At 40.7% G+C, this 27,736-nt stretch overlaps 1 pseudogene; it reads left to right on the top strand.

Moving 5' to 3' along the window:
• The first annotated feature begins 1,472 nt into the window (after nt 1–1,472).
• On the top strand, nt 1,473–27,043 carry LOC144248356 (3'-5' RNA helicase YTHDC2-like; annotated as a pseudogene).
• Nucleotides 27,044–27,736: the final 693 nt, after the last annotated feature.

Raw genomic sequence — 27,736 nt, 5'->3', positions numbered from 1 at the left:
CTGGGAACACGCCTGGTGCTGCTGATTTCCAGAGGCTTCTGTGTCCAGGAGAAATAAGGAAGGAGCAGATTGAAAGGTGCTGGCGCTGCTGCTACTCTGTGCCAGAGAGCCCCAGCTGGGCAGGGCACGGCGCTGCAGGCTCTTTCTCCTGCCAGAGTTCTGGCACATAAAAAGATAAAGCAGAGGGAAGTAGCTGGGAAAGGTTTCATTTTGACCTTTATTACCTGCTCAACAGAAGTGGCCAAAATGAAAGTTACAGAGCAGGGCCTGATCCCTTCTCCTGCAGGAGGGGCCCTGTACTTTGTAGTATATTGCTGTGGGTAGATCATAAGATTTTGCCATTGATCCTGACACAGCATTTAGTGTTAAAAGTTGGAAAAAAGTCAGGGACAAGCTGTGGAAAGTCATCTGAGCGGGAGGTAAAAGTATTGTCAATCTAGTTGTTACTTGGAGATCGCCTTTTGAGGCATTAAAGGAATGGAAAACAGCGGGAACAAGCAGAGTACAACGTGGATGAAGATTTGGGGTTGATAAAGGACTCTGATGGGAGGGATGAGTCAGATGGGGCTTTTGATGGGGGACTTGTTGAATACATCCTTGAAGAAGGTGCAGGTGCCCATGGAAGTTACCAGGCAGGCTACCAAAGCTTCCAGGAAAGTTGCCAGAGTTTCTGCGCTGGATGCTGAAGCTTATGGGAAAGCTGCTAAGGCTTCCAGGCAGGCTGCCAAAGTATCTCCTTCTCAGACTCCTAAGCCTCTTTATCTCACACCTGCACAGCAGCTTTCAGCGCTGCCTCTATACACTGCACCACTGCGCCAGTTAGCTGAAATGTCTTTAGCAGAGAGACAAACCCAGCTGTCTGCCCCCTGCTCCCCTCTGACGCTGTTGAGGCAGCATGGGAATGAATAGACTTTGTTCAGAAGGCTGAGACTATAACTGGTTTATTTCAAAATACATCGCTCTTTTATACAGAGCTTTGTGCAGTTTGTTCTTCTTCCAGGTACTCTCCTTCTGACCTAATGATGTTTCCGAAGCAGCAGCCTTCAGTACCGAGGCCTGTGTCAGGCCCAAGTGGATTTGGTTAAGTTTCTAGCTCGTGTCTTCAGCGTGGAGTCCAAGGACAGCAGGAAAAGCAGGGCAAGCAACACTTTACCGAGTGAGGAGGCTGAGGGCCGAGATGACCCTCGCCACAGCTCCGTTTCACGCCATGCCATGAAAGCAGGTAATTCATGACGGGACAGGGAGCAGGGCCGCGTTCTGCCCGCAGCCACACGCGCAGCGCGCTCCTCGGGCAGCCGTGCCCCCCGAGCGGCGGCACAAGCGCCAATTTCCTCCCGCCGGGGCCGGCTCGGCTGCGGGCGGCTCCAGCCGGCCCCGCCCCGCCCCGGCGGCGCCCTCGGGCCGAGCGGCTGCGGCCCCGGGTCCGGGCGGTGTCGGGGCCGTGCGGGGCCGCGCGGGGCCGTGTCGGGGCCATGTCGCGACACGGGCGGGTCCCGCGGCGGCAGCCCGGCGGGGCTGCGGGGGACGGGGCTGCCGCCGCCGCGGTGCGCGCCCGGGCCGAGCCCCTCGGGGCCGCCGGCGTGGACGAGGTGGTGGCAATAGCGGCGCAGCTGGCCCTGGAGCGGTTCCGGAGCGGGGACGAGGCGGGTGCGCGGCACGGCCCGGCCCGGGGGCAGCTGCGGGTGTGGGGAGGGCGCTGGCAGCGGGTCAGGGAGGGGATCCTGCCCCTCTGCCCGGCCCTGGTGAGGCACGGCTGGGGTGCTGTGTCCATCTCTGGGCTCCCCAGCACGGAGACAGGGAGCTGATAGAGCGGGTCCGGCAGAGACCACTGAGATGAGAGGTCTCGCATCAGGAGAGCTGTGGGAGTTGGCCCTGTTTGGCCCAGAGGAGACTGAGAGGGGATCTCACTAATGCATATGAATATCTCCGAGATGAGTCCCAGGAAGGCGGTGCAGGCTTTTTGGTGACAGGACAAGGAGCAATGGCCATAAATTCAAAGAGAAGAAGTTCCACCTGAACATGAGGGAGAGCTTCTTTCCTTTGAGAGTGGCAGAGCACTGAAACTGCTGCCCAGGGAAAGCGTTGAATTTCCCCCTCTGGACACATCCCAAACCCTAGATGTGTTCCTGTGTCACCTGCTCCAGGTGACCCTGCAGGGGGGTTGCACTGGGTGGTCTCCCTTCCAATTCTAACAATTCTGTGTTCTGTAACGTTGAGATGTCAAGATTACTGCCTGTTGCATTGTTACTGTCTTTTCATTCTTATTTATCATTCTAGAGATGGAATTTCCTTCTAGTTTCACTAGTACTGAAAGAACATTTGTTCACCAGCTCTGTCAGTCTCTTGGACTGGTATCTAAAAGCAAGGGGTGAGTCGGGGTACAGTTTTCAGTTCTTTGGTGCAGATGGATAGAATTTCAAGACTAATGATAACCTGATTGATGTTTTCAACATACCCAACTGTGTTGCAAGGAAGAGTATTAGAGAAAAAAGTGTAAAAGTAGCTACAGAAATGAGCATCTTTGTTCATTGCTGTATGCATGCTTGGAAAAGCTTGTGACATGCATTTTGGGACAGCTTGATTTTATACTTTGTGGATTTAATGGCTCCATTAAAAAAGGTTCTCACTGTGATTTCTGTTTTTTTTTCTAAAGATTTTGCTTAGCATCTCATACCCTGACAGATAAAAGTTAAGCTAGAGTAGGTTCCTTTTTCCTAAAATAAGTTTTCCCTCCCCCCTGACAGAAAAGGAGCCAATTGATACCTGACTGTAAGGAAGAAGGATGTGTCAGAGGCACACGCAGTCATGACTTGTGACTTGGCTCTCTGTACGAAACACGCCGTTCGGAGCCTAATTCAGCGCTTTCCCGTCACAAATAAGGAACGCGCGGAGCTCCTGCCAAGGACAGAGCGAGGAAGTGCCTGTGCTGTTGAATCTGGTACATTCAGCATGTGTTCTGATTTGGACTTGTCCATCGACACCACTCGAAACCACCTGCAACCCAGTGACAAAACAAACCTCTCTGTCCCCTCTGGTGTCCTAACAGACACCTTCAAACAAATGCATTAATTTTCCTTACTTTTAAGGTCTTTTATAACTGGTGCTGTGAGGAACTTGGGAAGTCATATCATGCACATTGAGATGTCCACCTTGTGTTGTGTTAATTTAGAATCTTTGAGCCAGTTCCAGCCAAATCTTTTTGGAAGCACATTTTGAAATGTGGCTTCACAGAAGTAACTGTGAGGTGGGGTTGAAGAGTCAGTGTTACTGTGATGCCATAAGAACGCCTATATGAGAAAATGAGGTTGTCTGTTCTGCTTATAGAAATTAGTGTCCTTGATAAATGAAGAATTTCAGTTTTTATTTCTTCATCTCTACAAAATAGATTTGGTCCTTAAGAGACTACTGTCCAGACTTGATTTCTTGAATATGGAAGAGTTCACTGAGAGACAAACTTCTGTTGAAATCTTGTTTTTTTATTTTTAAAGCAAGGTTTTCATCTAGATTATTGCTTTAGCAGCTACAAGTGGAAGAATTGCACTGTGTTTCTGTGTGCAGAGATGGGTGTAGTGAACAGAAAACATTTGTACCAGTATGCCTTGTTTAATTGCATGTTTTTGATACGTGGTGTCTCTTCTTGACGTGCTTTCTTTGCTGTTAATTCCAATTGTTTTTGTTGTTTAATGGGATTGTTATATGAACAGAGGGAAGCTGTAATAAAAGTACTGAAATGCAATGTCTTAGGAGTGTAAGGGATAAGTTAATGAACAGTCTAATATTTGCCTTTCTCTGCATCTCAATAATGTATTTTTAGTTCTCCTGATTTCTTAGTCTGTCTTGGTACAACAGAGCTTGAAATTTAGTATATGAATCTGTTAATGGCATTACATAATATACATATTATACATATGTATAACTGAGTTTACAGCAAGCTTTTCGTTCTGCCAGAGAATAATTCTCAAGGAATTATAGAGTAGCACTTGCAATGATGGATGTGAAGTATCTCCCTCAGAAGATGTGCCCGTTTTTTGGCTACTTAGACACTGCTTTCTAACACATCGCACTGCTGTGTGGGGGCCAGGGCTCTTGATACAGCATGCTTGCATTGGTATGATTTCAGGCAAACGTGTGGAATAGCTTAAAGGTTTAACTCTGTCAGCGTGTATTTCTAGAGGGAACTGCAGGTGTGAAATGTGGGCACAGATACAAAGGCCACCAAAATACACCAGGCTGGTCTGGTTTAGTTTGTTTCTCCTTTTGCTCTTTGTAGGCTATTTTGACTTGGAGCAATGCTCTGGAAGAGTCTGGTTTTCTTCAAAATACCTATGAAAGTAATAACTGTTTTGACAAAATATCTATTCCAAGCACTGCAGGACATGCTATAAATATGACATCTAAATGCGTGATGGGTTTGTCACTTTACCCAGAGGGATGCATAAAAAGCCAGCAATGTTAATTTTTAAGTACAATTTTTGAGCAGTGTTTTTGTGACCTTCCTCTGTGTCTGCATAAATAAACTTTTAACTTGTCTTCACAGAAAAGAAAGAAGTAAACAAAATAAGTGGTCGACTTAATGATGGTATCCCCCAGGTGCCAGGGAAAAGAGGGGAATCAGAGTTTGATTCCTTCAGGCAGTCACTACCAGTTCTTGAAAAAGAGAAAGAAATTGTCCAAACCATAAAGGACAATAAAATTGTTTTGATTATAGGAGAGACTGGATGGGGAAAAACGACGCAGGTATGTTGCTTCAATGAAATAAAAACTATAACAGTATTTATTCTAAACTAATGCCAATTGTGTAACAGTTGTGATATGGGGTATTTTGATGCTATTTTAAGGCTTTCCTTTTCCTGTGTGATTGAAAATGTTGTTCCAGTTTATTTTCTTGCTTTTGAAACACTAAGCCTCTAGATAGGTACTAGAAGCATAAATGATTCCTTAGAATTTTATGGTAGATACCATTTTCTCATTAAAATAATACAAAATATTGAAGGGAAAGTAGCTGTGATGTTTGTAGAACTCTTTTTCTTCTAAGGCTAGTTCTGTTCTTAGTATCCAGAGTAATCTATTTTTTTGTGTTAAAATGTGAGATTATCTACAGGGCTTTGGATTTTTTTAGATTTCTCTGAAGCAGGAGGGAGGCACTGTAAGGTTTTTCTTTTAAAAAAACCTAAATAGGTTATACTTAGGAATTTATTTTCTGCTGATTCAGATATGCTTGCTGTGATAATTGTAATGAAAAGTCTTTTGCAGTGTGCAATATTGATGTGCAGTTAATGGTTTCCCTGTGCTAACAAAGCTGTGACTTTCTCAAAGAGCAAATTTGAACCACTTCTTTACAGATCCCTCAATTTATCCTTGATGACTGCTACAAGAATGGAACTCCCTGTCGTGTGTTTTGTACTCAGCCAAGACGTTTAGCAGCTGTTGCAGTGGCTGAAAGAGTGGCAGCAGAAAGAAGAGAGAAGATTGGCCAGACAATTGGTTACCAGATCCGGTTAGAGAGCAGGTACCAATGGTACTTCTAAGTGTCGGTTGATCTTGTGTTGGTCTTGTGAATCTTGTGTACATTGAAACCGCAGTATGTTTGTGTTGCAGCCTCACAGATGGGATACGTTACTGCAGGTAAGGAATACGTAAGAGTGAAAAGGATGGCTTTCTTACTGTGTTTTGCAGTTTCATGTAGAAGGTTGTCTTACAGAACTGAATCTCGGGTATTTTCTGTTGATTTCTTCTGCAGAGCGTATGCATGGAAATCCTTGTCTGATTTTCAGATCAAGTCTACACTTTCTTCTTTTTTTTTCCCCCTCTCTGCTTTTAACATGTGTGGATCAAAAAGGTCTGCAAACTTTGAAGGGAGGTGTGAAAACCAGCATGCTGTAAGTAATGTTATGTAGTGAGAGTTGATAGGAGCCATAAAAGGGAAAACAAAACAATTGGAATGTGACTGATGAAGCTGAGCATTATTTATCAGTCTAGTCTGGATTAAATGTACTCTTCTTCAGCTTCTGTGTTTAAAACATGAAGTGATGTAAAAGTAAGAGATTTCAGTATCACTTGATGAGTTTGTCTGTAAAGCAGAGCATGAATGGATTGGTTGGGGTTTTTACATCTTTGCACCATGTAGCAAAATGACATTTCAGGGAAGGGGCAGCAGTTGAGATATGAGTGACCAGAAGATGGCCAAAGGTTGTGTTGCTTGAGTGAACAAAGATAACACATAGCTGGTGAAAATGAAAGCACTTGAACAATGAAGCCACAATAAGAATTCAAATATGTGTATGAAAGCTCACAAGGATATTAAGAGATTAGAAGAGCTGGTGAAAATATGTCACAAATAAGCTGGATGATTAATAAATGGAAGTACTATGCTGGCAGAAGAAGAGCAAAGTCAGGTGAAAATGGTAGAATTACTGGAAGCAGTGCAGAAAATCCAGCTTGAGAAAAATCAATACAATTACTCCAGGGAAACACTGAAAGGGAGAGATAACAATATTTTGAGCTGTGGACAAAAGAAATTTGGAGTGGAGATGTTTAGAGAGGTTTGCTTAACTGTCTTCCAGAGAAAAGCGGTAGAGTACAGTACAGAGGAACTTTTCAGCTCTTTTAGGATGGCAGTAGCAGAGGGAGTAGTGAGAATTGCTGTTTTTATTGGGACAGCTAACTGTGCCCCAGGTATAGAATTGTAACATTTCAGTATTTTCACCTCCTGAAAAACCAGAGGATCAAGCAGATGACCCTGTGATTTAGTCAGCTGTAATGAGTTGTGTCTTCAAGGCAAGGCTTTGGGAGCTGTGGGGAGGCTTCTGTGAGGAGGTGCCAGAAGCCTCTCCCGTGTGTGACAGAGCCGGTGCCAGCCAAGACAGACCTGCCGCTGGCCAAGGCTGAGCCTATCTGCGATGGTGACAGTGCCTCTGGGACAGTGGGGAATGGGGAGGAAAACCTGTACAACAGAGGCAGCAGTTCAGGAAGAGCCGTGAAAGCATGTGAGAGAAGCAGCTCTGCACACAGGAAGGTCAGTGCAGGAGGGGAGGAGATCCTCCAGGTGCCAGGGCAGCCCATGGTGCAGCCCATGGTGAGGCAGCTGTGGCCCAGCAGGCCGTGGAGGTCCGCGGTGCAGCAGGGGTCCTCCTGTGAAGGATTCTGTGTTGGAGCAGGTAGATGCTTGAAGGAGGCTGTGATCCTCTGGGAAGTCTGTGCTGAAACAGGCTCCTGGCAGAAGCTGTGGCCCCGGGGAGGGAGCCACACAGAAGCAGGTTTGCTGTCAGGATTGTGACCCTGTGGGGTCCCACACTGGAGCAAGCTGTTCCTGAAGCACTGCACCCTGTGGAAAAGGACCTGTGCTGCAGCAGTTCCTGGAGAACTGCAGCCCATGGGAAGGACCCATATTGGAGAAGCTCATGGAGAGCCCACTTTCCCGTGGGAGAGACCCACGTTCTCCTTGTCTTTCTCTGGAGCCTGGGAGTCTTTTTGTTGTGTTTCCTCTCCCCTGCCCATGGAGAGGACAGATAGAGTGGCTTGGGTAGGCACCTGGCGTCCAGACAGGCTCATCCCACCACGTGTAGACAAGTACAAAGGCTATATCCAAGCACAGGCTGAGGAATTGGAACCTGGTTTTCCACATGGAATTTTCTAGTAAAATGAATGACGTGCAGGCTTTCTTCACAGTTTACTTTTACTTCCTTATTTATTAAAATTGAATCTTATTCTTCCAATTAGTCCATTGTCCAGAGTTTTGGGGCGCCAAGCACTACAAATTGTTAGGAAATGTCTGGGAAAAGGCACAGTTTAAAAACAAGTGGTGCGCATGAATCTTTTGAGGAGAGAACCGTAATATCTCTTCTGGTCAGCAGCTGCTTTAATTTTTTGATCCATGGAAAGCTTTAAATGGTGCAAACCCCTGAGTTGTCTCTGTGATGTGATCCATAGGGTTTCTCCAAAGACGCTGGTAACATTCTGCACTAATGACATGCTCCTTGGCACGCTGATGGCAGGAGACAGCACTCTCTCCACCGTGACCCATGTTATTGTGGTGAGCATCCTGTGGTCTTTCATGTGGGGTGGAGCAATATGTATTGCTTTGGAAAATGAGGTCCTCATTTGTTTTACTTAAATTTGCGGAGCACTGTAGGTGTTTTTGTTTGGTAGAATCTGAATCAACTTTAAAGACTTCAAAGAGTAGAATGCATGTTTTGTGCAGTTTGGTGTTTTTCTGTGTGTTTGCGTTTTTCCTGTAAAAATATCTTATTTTCATGCCAATGATTAAGTGTGGAATCAGGAGGAGTGGAGAAGGACAGAAGTGTAAATTTTTCTGAACTTCTGTGGTCAGCAGAAAATCCATAGGGAGGCTTACCTTGATGTGGCTCAATGTGATTGTGTCAGAATTTCTCTTACCATTTGTTTTAGCAATACAGGTTTTCAGTCCATTTGTTTGCCCAGAGTTTTCTAGGTAATGTGGAGTCTAATTGCTAGCAAATTATTCAGATTGTTCATTTGTGACTATGTCAATATTCCTGTGATGGAATTGAATAGGTAAAGGGAACTAGAATGTTTTTGGCAAGATTTAAGTACTGAAGATGAAAAGGTAAGTTTAGGTGCCTGCCTGTTTATCAAAGTTAAAAAAGCAGGAGAATGATCTATACATTCTTGATGTCAGCCTACAAACTTTGTATTTTGAGTCCTTGTTTCCTTCATTCATAATATAAATCAAAACAGAAGAATGAAAAAGATGATTAATCAGTTATGTGCCTTAACCTACAGGCTTTGTGTATGACTTGTCTAATCAATGTGTCTGTTTTTCTGATTCTGTGGTGTCATACATTTCTTTAAATGCTTATCAGTGGTGAAGTGAGAATTTATTAAAATAAGATTTGTAGTTTGTGGTGTTTTCTTGAAATTTGGCTTCAAATACAAAATCAGAGAGGTTTCAGATACACACTTTAGCCTCTAAAGTTAAGGTGTTTACAGCTTCAGTGTTGCAAGGCACTCAGTGTGGATAAAAACTTTTTGAGGCGTTTTTGTTTCTTTATGGATAGTTTTTTTTAAAAAAACCTATTACTTAAACTAGACTCACACATTTTAAGGCCTCTGTAATGTGCCACCAAAACATGTATTTTTTTTTTAGAGAAGTTTGTTTTTGTCAGAAGTTGTGATCCTGAATCTGTGATGGTTTTTCATCTCTTTTTTTTTTCCCCTTTTGTTACAGGATGAAGTACATGAGAGGGATAGGTTCAGCGACTTCTTGCTAATAAAACTGAGAGATGTGCTGCAAAACCAGAATAATTTAAAACTAATTCTCTCTAGTGCTGCTCTAGACACAAATCTCTTTATTAGGTATTTTGGAAGCTGCCCAGTAATACATAGTAAGTCTTGATCTTAACTCTTAAGTCTGAGTATACCTGCCCTGAGACTCACAGATCTTACTAAACTGTAGCAAATTATTCTGAGGAAAGGCACATGATTAATACACTGAGAATTACAGGAATCCTTGTTCTTTCTGTTTGCAGGTTTCTTGTTTCTTGACTGTTTGCACCTCATTCAAAGTGAAGTGTTCTAGTCCCTGGGAGTTCTGTAAATGCAGGTACATCCTGCCCCCCTCCACTCTTAATTGAAGAAGTAGGAAGAGGTTATTGAAATTCTGTCTTCATGCTGATACAGGACTTAGGAGCTACATGAGTGTGATATATATCAGTGCATTCCAGTAGGATCTTACTCTTCAGGCTTTGTGAAGGTTGTTACTGGTTACTGGATAGAACACAGATAACTGTACAAGTTCGGTTCAGAAATACAGGCTTAGGCAGATAGGGTTTCACATGAAAAAAGAATCACATGACTCTCTGATTTAAGGAAAATTAGTAGTTGTTCATCTGGGTAAATATTCAGAAAAGACATCCAGTTTCGCTTAGTTTGTTTGCAGACTCAGTTACCTGCAGTTAGACTACATTCAAATGCAAAGAAAAGTTACCATTATTTGCTGGTTTAATTTCATTTGACTGATCTTTAGTAAAAGCAAAATGTAAATGCGTGGGAGATGGGGGGTTTTTGTGGGTTTGTTGTTTTTGCCCCACCCTCCTGGTTTGCAGGTTTTCTGCATGGGTGACCTCCTCTGGCACCTTGCAATCCTCTTACTTTTTCAACAGTAATGTCCAACTTTAATGTGTTTTGAAAAGTAGCTTTTAAGAGAAATGCTTTATCTGACAATCAGGTAGACTCTCTGCATGTCAGCCTTTTTTAAAAAAATCTCAACGGTTTTAGGAAATGGGATTGCTTACTGGTTTATTTTAGCAAATGTTTGTGAGGAGGAAACCTTTTTTTCCTTCCTTTTTTTGTAGATGGAAGTGTTTAGTTCTCAGTTTTGAATTTCCGCCCAGTTGAATAAGGTTTGCAGCTTGTTGGAGACAGGAATCTGGAAATTACACGTGATTTCATGTGCTCTGAATTTTTTTTACAAGGGAGTGCCTCAGTTGTGATTGTTGTATGACTTTCCAGTTTAGTCTTTTTGCAGCTTCCTGTTCTTTCAGATCGGTCAATTTGTGTTGGAAAATCTGCTGGCAATCTCTCCCAATCTCTCCAGTTTACCACAGTGTTTGTGCTGGTTATGTAACAGGCCAATAACAATACAAAAGATGTTTTTTTCCCGTTTGTTTTTTTGAGGTTTTTTTTTGGTTAATTTAAGAATTAAAAGAAGTGGCTTTGTCTGTTAATGTAATATACAAGGTTTGAGTCTCCTTCAGCAATACAAAATCCTGACCACAGAAACCACATTTGGTAGCTGTGGATCGCTGTAGTACACAGAGTTTGTGATCAGTGTTGGAAGGCTTCCTCTGTGACAGCTTCTAAAAGTATGGGAATTGTGGATTGTTCTTTCTGAAGGAAAATCCTGAGTGTTCCTGAGTCAGGTTAAGGAAGAAGAAATCAAAATGTAGAGATTTTAATCTCCATGCAAAAAGCATCCTGCAATGTCGACAGATAAGGTCTAGAAAACAGTCCTGTTGAAAAAGAAATCGGGATAAATTATCAGAAGGTAAAGGCCGCTGGGATGTCTCATCTGTCCAGAAGTATTCAGTAAAGAAAGCTCAGCTTTGCTGAATTAGTTGAGGACATGGAGATAAGGCTGCCTTCTCACATGATTCTCATGAAAAGAAAGTAGTTCAGTACAAAGATGTACTGTCTCTGTGTGGAACCTTGCAAAAAGCTGTATTAATTGCTTATTAATGAATTACATTTTTAATCCAGATGGCAGACTTACATGGCAAGTTCTTGTTTGTAAGCCTAAACAAAAACGGCTGTTTTCTTTTTCTCATTTAAAAAAAATTGTAGTTAATAACTGTCAATCTTATGAACATCTCCTGCTGGAGCACTTCATAAAATTGAAGAGGTTGAGGCGAAACAAGGTGGCATTTGATTTTGGAAATGTTTTATTTTGTACAGTTTTGAGAAAAATGAACTCCAGTGAAGGTAGTTTTTTTAAAAAATTAATTCTGTAAGTGAAGCTGGTGAATAGATGATCTTTTACAGATTTTTTCTATTTTATTCCAAGGGAGACCTTTTGAAGTTAAAGAGATGTTTCTGGAGGACATTTTACGAAGCACTGGGTATACAAACAAAGAGATGGTGAAGTACAAAGAAAAGAAGCAGCAAGGTCAGTGGACTTGTTAATTCTAAGGGTTGGCAATGAGAATCATTGATTGAACAAACAATTAACAGGATTATTTTCTGTTGAAATTCCAGAGTCAGGAGATTAAATGAGTGTGATCAGATGACAACAAGTACCTTTAAGCTCTCAATATTTACATTATGGAAATAGTTTATGCAATTAAAGAAAAAAAAATCACTTTGATTCAGTGGTTGCATTCTGTTTTCACTCAGTTGATAAATGTCATCTTTTTCTAATTATTATGCTGTAGAGTTATATATAACTGGGGGCTCTGCCCACATGAATACTAAAGAAGCATAGGATGCTCTGTACCTTTGGGTGCAAATTAAAGTGCAGCTATTAAAGCAGGCATGATTTTGTACATCTTGCACTAAATGGACAAGGTATTCCCTTCAGTAACATTTTTCACTGCTTTCTTCAGGCATGGATGTATTTTTTTAAGTGTTAACACTCTTGAGCTAAACATCATTGGTTTTAAGTTGATTAAGTAGATACTGCTTCAGAAGTTTTCCTGGCAACTGAAAGTAATGATCCCAGTGATTATTTAAAGAAAAAGTAAAAAATGCAAACCCCAAAGCTATAACGTTCAATATCCAGTCCTAACTGGGTATTGATCACAGTGCTCATCTCTGATCACTGGGGTCAGAAAAGTTCAGTTAGGACACTGGTGTTTTCTGATGTTTCTTCCACTAGTGTAGAAAAGTAAGTTGTTACATGCAGGGACTGTATCACTTGTCTTCAGAATTCCATTTGTGGAAAAAGATCTGGTCGGAGGTTGTGTGGAAGGTGATTGCTTACGGGAGATACTTTGAATGCAGTAGTTTGGAATAATGGAGGTTTGGGGGATTAAACACCAAAGTGTTGGGTTTTACCTTGTTTTTATAGCCCTTGTTTGCAGTGGTGCACTTTGGCTACCCTTAAACATGTCATTTATGTTGGACTGGTAGTAGCATTCTAGACTAAATAAAAGAGGTTGAATAGGTAAAACTTGGTAAAACCTGCTGTAACTAACTCTTTTAGTAGAAAACAATGGATAATAAATATGACTCTAAAACTTTCTTGGTGAATACTTTGCATTCTAGAAGAGAAACAGAAGAACACTCTTGATGAGTGGTGTTCAGCTCAAGATAACACTAACAAAGGGACATCTCGGAGACAAAAATCAGTTCCAAGGACAAATGAGGAATACAAATGGTTGGATGATGGTGGTGACACAGTATTTAATCAACTGGTAAGTTTTTTCTTTTGTCAGAAGAGATGTTACAGGTGTTTATATTTGTGTTGTATTACTAGCCATTTAAAATCTGTTTTCTAAAGTTCTGTCGAGTCTTTCAGGACATTAACGTATTTTAAAGATTACCTGATGAGGATGAACGGCTCTAGCTGAAGTGTGCTCTTCAGTTCGGGTGGTTGCACACAGCTTTTCCTCAGATCAAATGGCTCGACTGCCATTGTGTTCGTACTTGCGTATGACAAAATCAATGCATGAGCCGATACCTGAGTGCTGGGTTTCTGTTGCTGCTGGGAAAAATAACCATTCCAATTCTTTGTGGGTAATGTATGAGAATAAAGACAACTCTTGGAAAAGATTAAGCTTTCAATATTGTTTTTTATTTTCAGACTGAAAAAGATGTGAATTGCCTTGAACCGTGGACAGTAAAAGAAATGGATTCCTGTCTTTCTGACATCTGGTTGCATGAAGATACTGATTCGTTTGCTCAGCTGTTAAATCTTATTTTAACTGAAAATGTCAGTGGTAAGTTTCATGTGTTATTACATAAGAAAAAAGCAACCTCAGATGTACTTAGATTTTTATGGCTACTTTTATCTCCAGTTTCAAATGGTGTTACCTTTTCATTTTGATGCCAACTGAAAAAAATGATAGGGCTAGCAAAAATAATGAGTTGTTTAGTTAGTTGTTGTTTTGAAGTATTGACAGAAGTTTGTTTCTAAAACAGTGTAGAATTCATATGAACTAACTTCAGAGATAAAGTGAGGAAAGAAATTTTCTTTGGGCTGGAATTTGAAAGCAGTATTTGTACTGTATTTAGATGAAAAAATAACATTTCTACTGGGTTTGCTGGATTTTTTTTTTTTTTTTTTACTTCTCAGTTGATTATAGGCACAGTGAAACTGGTGCGACTGCTCTGATGATTTCTTCAGGGAGAGGCTTTTTGAGTCAAGTAGAACAGTTGATCAGCATGGGAGCAAGTATCCACTGCAAATCATCTAATGGCTGGTAAAAACAGAGAAACCAAAAGATAGATTTATTTGTCAATGTAGGAGAGAGAAAGAAAATTCTTTAACATCTAAATTAATTTGCTAACTTATCACACTGCTGTAAGAACTATAGATTTTGACAGCCTCAACAATTTCTAACTCCTCATAATCACATTGTTTTCTGTAAATTCTAAATTGAATTCTTAATTACATGGTCTTGATGATGAGCTATAAACTTTGTTTCAGTAGGTCTTATGTAAGATACTGGTTAGTAGAACAACTGTAATCTACTGAATTGGACCAAAATATTTGGCAATTCTAGTTTCATGGAGCTACACATATCAGAAGATCTTTCTGTTATGTTTCTAAATATATCGTATCATGTAAAAATATTTGTGAATCTGTAGAAACTCAGGTTTTGTGGTCATGGAGTATTTCTTCATGTAAACAGGGAAGTACAGTAAATAATTGTAGTATGGAATGATAAGAATTAGGATTCCAGGGGTCTGATATTTGGTACTAACATTTGAATACCTTGGGGAAGAAATGCAGTTTAAAGATAAAACAGTGAACTGCATAGTGAGGAGACAGCTTCTGAAAGACATGAAATAGCCAGATGTTATGCCTGGGGTGTGACTTTTTGAGATGACTTCAAGGATACTGCAAACAGGCAGGTCTGATCTCTGCACCATTTTTAAAGGAATAGCACCTTCTTCCTCCTCACTTCCTCGTGCATGTTTGCTCCTGTGTAAAACTGACATTCTGTTGTGGTAAAGAACTGTAGTCACCTAAAAGTCAGCTGTTAACACCTATTCAAGCACTTTCAAATGGGAAGTTGCAGATCCAGCAATAACAGTACTGATGTCAATACAGAAATGGGTACAAAAGTCTGATGTCAATTGCCTCTCTTGATGTGCTCTTCATATGCATCTTTTGAAGTGAAAAGTCTAATAAAAATACTTGTGCAACTATTTCAGGATGGCTGTGGACTGGGCTAGGCACTTTGGACAGACAGAGGTTGTTCATCTGTTGGAATCCTACAGGTAAGCTGTAACTGTTTTGCAGAATGAGTTGTATATGATATACAAAGAGTTGTGATGGGAAATTTGAGATTTGTGTTCTAATCAGAACAGGTTTTAGATTTTCATGCTCTAAAATCTGGACTTAATAGCAATACCTTTTTTTAAGAATAGGAATATTTAAAAAAATAAACAGCAAAAGAGTTTGTACTCAATAGCATATTGTTTATGTTTACACAACTTGCTAATTCTATGCTATGTACCATTTTCTTTTCACATGCTTATTTTGGAAACAAATCTGTAATGTGTTTTTATCCATATCTTTTATATGCAATAGGCATATTAAAGAAAATTTACAGAAGTAATGTGTACACTAGGCCATTCAAGAATGATTTTCTGATTAACTTACAGTTATCATACTTGAAGGTAGTGTTTTGTAAAGATTATCTCTACTATAATTTCTCTTAGTGTAGTTTCTGCTAGTGGGAAATTTTTGGAGAAGACGTATCTCTTAAATATTTTTACTTGAACAGATAAACGAGAAGTATCTTTATAGTTTCCTTTGCTTATGGTTGTGTTTCAATGAAGTTGAAGAAAACGAAAGTTAACACTAATAAATAAAGTGGCATCCTTCATTGGGTTAACATTGGAATCAGTAAACAGTAATAGTATGGTGATTCCCTTCTGCTACACTTAAACATCAGAATTCAAGACCAATAGTCATGTTGGTCTCGATCTAAGTTTGAGTTGATGGCTCAATGCAAACCCTAAGGGGCAGCCTTGATTCTGGTGTATTTTCCTGTTACAGCGCTTCATTCGGATTTGGAAACATGGATGAAAATTCCCTGGTCCAAAAGAATGCTAGTGACCTTAGTGCAGAGGACAGAGAGCTACTGACAGCTTACCATCACAGTTTTGATGATGAAAAAGTGGATCTGGATCTGATAATGCACTTACTGCACAGCATCTGTCATAGTTCTGATGCAGGTAGGTAAATACCTAACCAGTGGTTGTGGATTTGACTTCTGATAATCATGCTCTTTTTTCAGCAATCCACAAACGTTAAAACCTTCTGAGTGCTATTTGACATGTATTTGAATTTTCTGTTTAACTTTGCAAACCCACTTCCTTTTTTAGGAGCAATTTTAATATTTCTTCCTGGGTATGATGAGGTAGTGAGCCTGAGGGACCGCATTGTTTTGGATGACAAGAGATTTGCTGATAATGCTCACAGGTAAAACCTTTAGTTACTGTGGCTTTTCATTGCTTCTTTTAAGGATCCTTAAAATGTCCCTTTTGTCTTGCATTAGATACCAAGTTTTCATGCTTCATTCAAGTATGCAGACTTTGGACCAGAAGAAAGTGCTTGAAAGTCCACCTTTTGGCATCTGCAAAATTGCAAGTATTAGAGGACTTTTTCCAATGCCACAATGACCTATTTTACCATTGCTTTTACAGTTATTATAGTTTTGATGGTTTTGGGTGTTTTCTTTGCAGATTCTTTCTACTAACATTGCAGAAACCAGCATAACAGTCAATGATGTGGTGTTTGTCATTGACTCAGGCAAGGTGAAAGAGGTAGGACTGCCTTAAATTTTCCTAGTGTGATTCTAAAACACACAAAACACACAGTGCATAAATTTTGGAGAACTTTTTTTTTTTTTTATTTATTACTTTACAGTAAAGTGAAAAAAAGCTTTTACTAGCTGAGAGCTAGTGCCTGTCAGGCAACAGTCCTTTCTGAAAAGTTTCAACATGCGTTTGTTTTAAGACAAATACTGTAAGCTATCCATCTAAAAAAACCTTGAAAATCTTGAATTTCAAAAATTGTGGAGCATTAAGATACTAGAAAGGAGATACCCTCATTAATTCACTTGAAATTGAGAAGGTACCTTTGTGTCAGAAGCTGCTGTATATCTTACTCTTTCATACTTTTTAGAAAACTTCTGTTGGTAATCTAAATAACTAGTAACCTTTATTTCATGCACCCTATTGAGTTTTCAGTTTGTATTCCTTTCTTTGTTTTTCTAGAAGTCTTTTGATGCAGTGAGTTGTGCTACAGTGCTAAAAATGGGGTGGATTTCAAAAGCCAGTGCTATCCAGAGAAAAGGCAGGTAATAAATGCCTCATAGCAGTTTCCATTTTGCAGATATCCACAGTCCTTTATGTTTAGAATAAACCACACAACATAGTAATTGTTCCTGGCCTATTCCGGTGTTGTGTTGCATAGAGGCCAACACTGGTTCTCTGCAGACGAGTAGGCGTCAGCATGTATTTCCTTGGAATAATCTCCCAAGTTGTAGAAGAGTGATGCTCAGGCATTTCCCAAAGGTCTGGGTTGTTTTCCCCCCATTAATTTGTTCTCCTTCCTCTTTCTCCCACGTAGCACCTGCAGTCACAATGTCCAGTGGGGTGTTTTCACATCATGTCTATGGGCAGAGGACTGCCTATTTCACTTTCTCCAAGCTATCCATGACTTAACAGGCCATGATTATATTCTTCCCAGCACTGCGGGTGAGGGCTCAGAAGTTTATATAGCAACAAATGCCTGTTTAATCAATCATATTGGCATTAAGCTGCACGTATGCACATAGATGTATATGACTGAGAGAATTTGCTGTCCCTCATTCACTCATAAGTTACTTCATCTTTATTCTACCTTTTACTCCAAGCATCACTTCTTTTTAGGGGATGTGAGGGGAAGCAAGAAAGTTTGCAACTGGTTCCTTACAACCAAGGATGATTGAGATTTGGACTGGTCTTAGGTTAGCAAAAAACCCACAGCACTTTACATTAGAAAAGCCTTGTTTTTCTTTCTCCAGATTTCTCAGTGTTGGGTTAAAATTACAGTAAAAAATTGCCACACTCTCAAAAATAATTCATGATTAGAAAACTTTCACTTTGCGTGTGACTTAACAACACTTTCTTCATGGTAGTGTTTCTTCTTTTTCATTCTGAGTTTCGGTGTCTGTTTGTTGGCTTTTGGTTTTTTTTTTAGAAAGAAATCCTCATTTTCACAACTTCCCATATTTTATTTTCAAGGGCTGGGCGCTGTCAGCCTGGGGTCTGCTTTCGTCTCTTCAGCAGGCTCCGATTTCAGAATATGTTGGAATTTCAATCTCCAGAACTTCTAAGACTGCCACTTCAGGTGCATGTTCAGTTAGAAACTATAATTTTAAAAAATACAATGTCCTCAAACCATACCGTTAATTGCAACAAATCATGTGTTTGGCGGCTGATTCCAAATCTTGGTAATCTTTTTTTGTTCTGCCTTTTACCTTGCAGGAGATCTGTTTGTTCACAAAAATTCTGGCTCCAATTAATTGTCCAGTTGTAGACTTTCTTATGAAAGCTCCTGATCCTCCGCCTGCTGTAACTGTGAGAAATGCTGTGCATATGCTTAAGGTCAGAAAAGGAATAGGTTTAGATGGTAATTGTGTTTGATCCCAAATTTGTGGTGTAGCAGTTTACTGACTTCAGTTTGTACTGAAGCTGTTTTTAATTACTTAAGGATGTTTTGAAGTTTTGCTTATTGTCTGTTTTCATTTTGTGTGTGGGGATGTGTTTTTCCATGTCAAGGGAAGAGAGTGCTTCAAAGTCTTGTCTCTGTTAATAGTTTGACTTGCTTCTTTAGAGTTTGGAAACAAGTCTAGTTAATGTCCATTATTCACATCCTTTTTGCTTTCACTGTAAATTGATTTTGTCCACTGTACCCATCCCCCTCTCCTTTATTTGTTTGTTTGTTTGCTTGTTTATGAACAGACCATAGATGCCATGGACCCTTGGGAAGATCTCACTGAGCTTGGTTATCAGCTGACTGAATTACCTGTAGAGCCACACCTCGGTAAAATGGTGTTGTATGCTGTAGTTCTGAAGTGCCTGGATCCTGTTCTGACCATTGCCTGTGCTCTTGCCTGCCAAGACCCTTTTGTGCTGCCCACGCTGGCCTCCCAAAAGCGTGCAGCCGTGCTGTGCAGGAAGCGTTTTGCGGCCGGGACGTTCAGTGACCACATGGCCCTGCTCAGGGCTTTCCAGGTAGTCTTTCATTTCAGAGAGTACTAATCACAGCACATCACCCAAGCAAAATGCAGATGTACCAGTTGGATGTAGAGTGGCAGACTGTTTCTTTTTGCCTAGTGCCTTTCCTGTGTATTGGACTCATAAATTTGTGAGGGAGCCCTTTTTGTAGTATGTTTTGTTTCAAACCCTAGAAAATTTTGAATGTTTCAACAATGTGCCTCTTTGCATCCTACTACACTGAACTTTGAATCATGATCTTAATGTAATGATCTTTATTTATTGTTTTAACTTGACATAATCATCACTGGAGTGAGCACGTAAAGAGAATCTAATTCATGAACAGAAAAAATAATCTGGTTTGATACATTAACTTTTAGAGTGGGTTTTGCATTCATTTTATTGACATAAATGTAATCTTTAAAGAAAGTGAAGTTTTTAGTTTAAGTCCTTCAAATTAATAGGCAAATGTAAAAACATTTTCAGGCATGGCAGAAGGCACGCAGTGACGGATGGGAGAGAGCCTTCTGTGAAAAGAACTTCCTATCCCAAGCCACAATGGAAATCATTGCAGGAATGAGAACACAGGTGCTTGGCCAGCTTAGAGCCTCAGGTAGAGAAGTTGGAAACCATTTTAACATTGTTTTAAAGTCAAGCATATAGAAATTGTAACAAAAATCGTGTTCACTGGTGTAATTTTCCTTAATTTGAAATACACCGTCATGCACACACTCATGCAGGGTATGGTGCAGATGAGGAATTGTGGCTGATCTAACTGAAAGCACCCTCATCTCCACATGCCACTGCATTTCATGTTTTAATGAATTATTCCCATAGGAAATGTCTTTATATTGTAGAAAATAGTGGTATTCTGTGTCAGTATGAAACCCCTTATCAGGCAGGATTTCAGTGTAATGGTTTCTTCTTGGTGCTGTTAAGGTTGGCAGTGGTGAAAAATGCAACAAAGAAGTCATTTATTTCACCTTTAGTTTCTGACTCCTTTTGAGAGGCAAACACAAGGTAACATGGCACTGTTTTGTCTCTTTCATTTGTCAGGTTTTGTGAGAGCCAGAGGAGGAGCTGATATTAGAGATGTTAATACTAACTCTGAGAACTGGGCTGTAATTAAAGGTGCCTTAGTGGCCGGGATGTATCCCAATCTTGTGCATGTAGACAGAGACAGCCTGGTGTTGACGGAACCAAAGGAGAAGAAAGTGCGATTTCATCCTACCTCTGTTCTTGGTCAGTCTCGGTATAAAAAGGTAAAGACACTTGGAATTCATAGTTCAAAAAAAAGGGCACTAAAAGCTGTCACGTGTTTTAGAAATGTCTTTTCCTATTTGTCAGTACTTCAAAAGCAGTATAGGCATTTAACACTACAGCTTTAGAAAATACTGTTCTACCCAGCTGATAGAATTGGAGTTGATTCATTTTTCCATCCTTTCAATTAGTCCTTTCTCTAGATGGAACAAGGCAAAAAGGCAAAAAAACTGCCCTGCTATAAAATTGTTTTAAAGATATAATGATCCCTATTCTTAAAAGCAAGTTTTTCTCTGATACTTTTTTTTAACATTTCTTTTTAAAGCAGCATATTTTGTTTTATCATGGTAGGATAATTGATGAATCTGATTGAATTCTCTCACACTTTTTTATGTGCATGTATATTTTTATATGTATATAATTGTAGATGTATTTAATTCTCAAAATATAGAATCAGAGAATGGTTTGGGTTGGAAGGGACCTTAAAGCTTATCTCATTCCAACCCCGGCCACGGGCAGGGACGCCTTCCACTAGTCCAGGTTGCTCAGAGCCCCACCCAGCCTGGCCTTGGGCACTTCCAGGTTGAGGCATCCACAGTGTCTCCGGATAAAATGAGAAATACATTCAAATTTACATTAATTACAGTTACCTGCTCTTGCACAGATTGCCCCAGCAAATGGACAAGCTGCAGCCATCCAGGCCCTCCCCACAGACTGGCTTATATATGATGAAATGACGAGAGCTCACAAGACAGCAAACATCAGGTGCTGCTCTGTTGTGACACCTGTCACCGTGGCCCTCTTCTGTGGACCAGCCAGACTACCAAGTAATGCCTTGCAGGCATCTTCATCCTTTCGAGGTACACTGGAGTCTGGATTTGGGATGTTCCCGTTGGTATACATCAGCGTGTGACATGCAGAGCTTATTTTTCAGTAATATGTTATACATGTATTGTCTGATTCTGGAAACAGCGCCTGTTATAATTCCTGTAGCTATTCAGGAAGAGTTTGTTGGTTCTGTAACAAATCTCTTCATTTTGGGATTCCTTACCTATTCAAGTCCATAAATTACACAGTTGTAGGGTCTCAGAAACTGCAGTATAGTTTGTAAGGAAAGAATGCAGCCACAATGTCTAATGAGAACTGTAGTACTGGTACTGAGAAATGTAGTATGCATGTTCTTTTTCTACAGACTACTTAATTTGATACATTGAACCAGATGATTCAAACAGAATAATTTAGAAACAATCAGTATGGCAAACAAGTCATGTTGCTTCTGGCTAACACATACATTTTCAAGATATGTTCTACTGATAATTTTTAATTTCAGTTAACTGTACTATTAACTGTAAGTAATAGGGAATATATATACATTTCCTTCTTCTCATTTAAATTAAGTCCTATTTGAATGGAAGCAAAAATAACTGCTTCTAGCTGTCATAGTTTGAATCAAACTAAAAGTCCAACTTATTTCTAAAGCTTTCCTGTCTTGCTTTTAAACTGTGAACCTTAGAGTAGTGCTCATGCTGACTGAATTGCACTTAAGAAAAAGAAAGAATCCTAATTAATAGCCATATATATTTTTTTTTTCTTACTAGGTCTTTAACTCTGCTGTTTTACTAGGAAATAGAGGCACGTGTGATTTTGCAAACAGCTTTAGGCAAAAGTTGTATAGTGGCCTGTGAATACTGGTGAAGGTACATGAGTTGGGTCACATCGTATCAATCCAGGTTTTTACATAGTAGGACCTTCAGCAGGTGTAGGACCTTCAGCAGGTCTGGCTACTTGATTGCTGCTATCTGGAGCAAAGACTTTGCAGTGTATTTGCAGAAAAGAAGAGGTAGTTTTACAAATGTTTACATTTAAAGTCAATTTTAGAAGGAAAAATATTGCTGGTAATACAGTAGTACGCGGGTTTTTGTATAGAAATAATAGTAGAAAAAAATGGAAATTCTAATGAACCTTTTTGTCTTTAATTCAGGGGGAGGGGTATCTAATGATAGCAGCGACAGTGAGATGGAGGACAGGACATCTGCTGATCTGGCACTGCTGAAGCTGGATGAATGGCTCCATCTCAAACTGGACCCTGAAGTAAGTAAGAAATTACTCCTGGGTTTGCTTCATGTAGAGGAATTGTAAAAAGATGTGAAAAGGTTTTTGTAACATTTGAATAGCCAAGAATTTTCTCCAAGAATGTCATGGTCCATTTGGGTCTCTCGAACTAGGTACTCTGTGATTTAACCTTTACTTCACAAGCTCATTAAGAATTAAACGGCTTCAATCCCCTTTGGCACAGAGTTGTCTGTTGCATGAATTTGTGTATTCAAAATCCAAGTTGCAGTGTTTGATCACCTGTCACCCATACCTTTCTCTTCTTTTACCTGTCAGCAGAAAGAAAGAGAATAGTCACCTAAGTCAACAGTGAGAGTGCTCATCCCTCTTCCTCCATATTGGTGTGGGTGTCCTGTCTCTCACAAAAGGGAGTAGGAAAGCCTCAGCAATCCAGATGCTGTTGGGTCTGTTTCAAAAACTTTCTGGGCAATATGATGTTTTATATCTGAGCTTGGCAGTTTTGTCCCTTTCCACAAGTCAGCAGATTCTGAAGAGACTGGCAGACTAAAAATGATGGGTGTACAAGGGACAGCAAGCTGCAGGTGACAGTGACAGCATAAGGGCCCTTCTGCTCCTTCTGGCCTCCTGTCCTGCCTGCATGGTGCTCCATCAGGCCATAGCACAAGCTGGGATAAGCCAAAATCTGAACCAGAGCTGAGAGAACAGTCACATTGGCATATTGTGTTCTTCTTTCTCTGAGAGGATAACCAAAATCGGATCAAAAAAGGAGCACCTGAAGCTGAAGTTGCTGAGAGAAAGTTGCTGTCAGATTTTGGAAGGATAAATTTCAAATCCTCTTTGAAATAGAAGTCTTTATGTCATTGAGGAGCTGTGGCTGTGGTAGGAGGCAGTTTATGGGTCATGAAACACACAACTTTACTAACTCTAATAATAATACTCTCTCTCCTAGTCACGTCCAGAAGAGTGATTTTTTTAAAATTTATTGTAATGGAAGCATTTTTGGTAGCAGAATTAGACAATAGTCGTCTGAATTTAGTCATTACATTTGACCAGGTGTCTATGTAAGAAAAATATCACTTAGAACTCTTTTCCATCAACTGTGACTGAAGAGTACATGAGTAGAGACTGACTTGCAAGGAAGGGCATAAAGCATGAAAAAACTGGGTTTTCTTGAAAGAAAAGAAGGAAAAAAAAAAAGTCTGTGGAATTACAACACAAAGCTAAGTTTAGTACAGAGCTAAATGAAATGTTTCCAAAATGACCTTGTACCCAAGGAAAAGAAAGCAAATTAACATCTTAGTTTAAATATGGATTATTCCCCTTCCCCAAGACCTTAGTCTTGCCTTTAATTGTGGGCCCTGTTTATATTAGAATGCCAGGTGCTGCCTGATAGGGAAAAGACAGGGTTCTCTTGCCTGTGTGATCTAATTTTCATCAGTATTTAACAGGATTGGAATTTATTACAGGCTGCTGGTATGCTGCTGCAACTCAGGCAGAAGTGGCACAGCTTGTTTCTGCGTCGTATGCGAGCTCCTTCTAAGCTGCGGTCTCAGGTTGATGAAACAACTGTAAGAGCAATTACAGCTGTTCTGAGTGCTGAAGAACAGTCTGCAGGTCTGCAGCAGCCTTCAGGAATTGGCCAGAGACCAAGGCCTGTGACTTGTGAAGAACTTCCTTTGGCACCTACATGGAAGTCAACCAGCAGCAGAAAAAGCTCAACAGAAACAGAATTGTCTGACTCCTCTCATGCTGAAAAGTAAGATGTTGAGGTCTTCTCCTCACTGTAGGTTGCAGTTTATGTATACAAGTATCACTAAAGTTTCTGCTAGTAATAGGAGGTGGAAACAGCGGAAGTACAGTGGGAAGGTGTTCTACTGTTGTATGCTGCATTGTAATCCCAAAGAGAAGTATTTCATACCTGGGGCTGCTGTTTGAGAGAGCAGTCAGGAATATTGTCCATGAATTGTGATGTTTGAGAAGTAGCAGAAGAAGTTTAACAGTAGCATTAAAAAGCAATGAAGGGTCAGTATGAGTTTTTAGTTAGGCTTTAATAGATTTTGTAGTTGCTGTAATACATGTGGTCATGCAGTAGGCTGACAGGTCGATGTAAATTGTTCAGTGACTGCTTGTGAAACTCAAGGTATGTCCTCTGTAGGGCTTCAGTGAAATCTACTTCTCCTGCACTCCACCAGCCAAAGAAGTACAAAGAAAAAGACATTTTGCTCTCCAGACAATCCTCAGATGATAGATCAGCTCAGTCCTCAGTGAAGCCTGCAGACAGCAGTAGCTATTCCAGCCCCTGTGCTACTCCTTCTTCTCCAGTGTCTGGAAAGGTAGAGTTCTCTAACATACCACCCTGCTCTTCCAAAGTAATAGAATTTCTTGCTGATACCATTCTGCAGTTAGGTATTTTACTGATAAATTAGGAACCTAACGGAGCTTTTCATTTGTAACACTGCATAATACTTTCTTCTGGAATTTAAAAATCTAGACTAAATATCCTTGTTTCACTAGTTTAATACAGCAAAAATAATTTGTGGACTGCTGAGGTAAAGCTATCCAAAGTAGAAAAAATGAGATTTAAAAAAAACCCCAAACTTGTTCTAATAAACATGTATAAGTTTTTTTCAACTAAATGAGTATATTATATACACACTTCTGAAGTTTTTGGATTCTGCCTTTCTCTGCATCCATAATAGATTTTCAATATCAATACTGATTCGGTCTTACCTGCCTTACTAGGACTGATTTTTGTGATGGTTATTTTAACAAAGCACACATTTTTTAATGAGATTACTGTGACAGTTGTCCCTGTATACTTGAATAGTAGACTGCAGTAATAATAAGGAGATCATTCAGAGGAAAATTCATGGACTCATTGGAGGATGTAGTAATTCCTCTTGAATCTTTCAGCTTTTAAATTAAGACAGCGTAAAAGGAAGAAAACATGTTTCCTGAATATAGAAATGCGAGTAGTGTGCTGTAGGCTACACTCTAGGATGATTAATTTTGGTGTCATCTCAAGGTCTGTCAGACTTTAACCAATTCTAATTAATCACTAGGCTTTTTAATCCTATTCTGCTCTACTTGTTTCCTGCCCCTCATGGATGAATTACTGTGGAAGGGGCTAACAGCAGGCCTGTTAGCTGAAGGAGCGAAAAGAAGCTGAGAGGCAAGAAGAAGCTGATCAAGAGCTCTCTCCAAGGCTGCTACCAAGGAGGCTGAGAGAAGAGAAGAACTGGAGAAAGATAAGGAGAGAACTGCAGCCAGATAAAGCATTTTTAGAAAGTTAACTAAAGTCATGTTACTGTTCACCAGTGGTGTTATGTTGATTTTTTGTGGCCCATAGTTGGGGTAGAAGAAGTATAAACAACTAGAAAGTTTATAAAAGGTCAGCCATGTTCGGTAATAAAGAGTTGCCATCTGAGACCGCCTGTGGTCTGTGCTTTGTGTGGCGACCGCCTCACGATGCAGTGTATATACCAGTGACAGCTGGTGCCCACCGCGTGGAGCAGCAGCCTGAGCAGCGTGGTCGGTCTGGAGCCACGCGGGGTCCCAGCGACTGGCAGCCCTGACCCGCTGGGGAGTGGCGGGGGAGGCGGCGCTGGTGCAGCTGAGAGTGGCGGGTGGAAGCCACAGGCAAGTCCAGACCTGATTTTCTCCTATCAAGACACCTGGAAGCAGGTGGGGCACCAACTAGTGATAATGGGAGATAAATCTAAAGAGGAAGAGACTGTTTTGGCTACATAGAAAGCTTTGTTAAGAAATAAGGGAATTACTACTTCAGACTATGCCCTTTGTAGTATATTGCTGTGGGCTAGATCATAGGATTTTGCCACTGATCCTGACACAGCATTTAGTGTTAAAAGTTGGAAAAAAGTCAGGGACAAGCTGTGGAAAGTCATCTGAGCAGGAAATAAAACTATTGTCAATCTAGTTGATACTTGGAGATCGCCTTTTGAGGCATTAAAGGAATGGAAAACAGCGGGAACAAGCAGAGTACAACGTGGATGAAGATTTGGGGTTGATAAAGGAGTCTGATGGGAGGGATGAGTCAGATGGGGCTTTTGATGGGGGACTTGTTGAATACATCCTTGAAGAAGATGCAGGTGCCCATGGAAGTTACCAGGCAGGCTAGCAAAGCTTCCAGGAAAGTTGCCAGAGCTTCTGGGCTGAATGCTGAAACTTTTGGGAACACTGCTAAGGCTTCCAGGCAGACTGACAGAGTATCTCCTTCTCAGACTCCTAAGCCTCTTTATCTCACCTGCACAGCAGCTTTCAGCGCTGCCTCTATACACTGCACCACTGCGCCAGTTAGCTGAAATGTCTTTGGCAGAGAGACAAACCCAGCTGTCTGCCCCCTGCTCCCCTCTGACGCTGTTGAGGCAGCATGGGAATGAATAGACTTTTTCAGAAGGCTGAGACTATAACTGATTTATTTCAAAATACATCGCTCTTTTATACAGAGCTTTGTGCAGACCAACTCTATTGGTTCTGAAGTGAAAACATCACACCCTATTGCTGTGCAGTGGATGACATACAGTAGTAAAACCTAATTATAAACAATGTTAACAACAAGAGAGATAAAGAACTTATTTACATTCTTTCTCAACACTTTCTCAAGCTTCTACCTGGTTAGAAATTTATGGTTTTTCTTTGAATCTAAGACCTACACCCCTCCACTCTAGCCCAGCCATTTGCCCCCTGCCCCCCTCTGAGCTGCATGAACAGTTTGCAAGGTCGTATCCTCCACTGCCGGACAGTGACAGCAAATCAAGTGAAGAGTCACCCGCAGTAACACCTGAGGTGGGGCAGGGAACTGTTGGCAGTTCAGCTTCTAATAAATCTAGCCCTACTGCCCCATGGACTTTGCCTCCGTGTCAAGTAACTGTGCTTCCATGACAGTCTCAGAAGTTTTGGGAATTTGTTAGGAAGAAAGCAGCTGAATAAAAAAATTGGGACCTAATAGAAAGATTTGGTGCCCCAAAAGTAGCTCAGGAGGAGAGAATTAAGGCAAGTGTTGCCTGTGATAATCCTATGGCTTTTCCAGTTTTTAAAGCAGTTCCTGGAACAGGGCAGGATGACAGTCATCATGTCTTTGCCTGGAAGGTTGTGCAAGATCTCCAATTGAAAGTGGCTCAGTTTGGTATTAATTCCTCAGAGGTAATGCAATTAATACATGTAATTAATGCAGTATGCTTGTACCTTATGACATCATGCATCTTGCTACAGTTTTATTCCAACCAGTACAGTATGGTGTGTTTCAAGAAACTTGGAGGTGAGTGGCTGAGCACACAGCTTTAACAAATATGCAGCTGCCTCAACACGACTCGTCATGCTGTGGGTGTTGATGCCTTATTGGGCACTGGGCCTTTTGCTAACCCAGATTTACAGGCAAGGTGAGATCCTTCAATTTTGACACAAGCTCAGCAAATAGGCATGAGTGCTTTAATTAAAACAATGGAAATGGCAGCTCCAAAACAGAGATATG

The sequence above is a fragment of the Lonchura striata genome, chromosome Z, assembly GCF_046129695.1.
Source record: "Lonchura striata isolate bLonStr1 chromosome Z, bLonStr1.mat, whole genome shotgun sequence".
NCBI classification, from domain to species: domain Eukaryota; kingdom Metazoa; phylum Chordata; class Aves; order Passeriformes; family Estrildidae; genus Lonchura; species Lonchura striata.
This window is presented reverse-complemented; position numbering and strand designations above follow the sequence as displayed.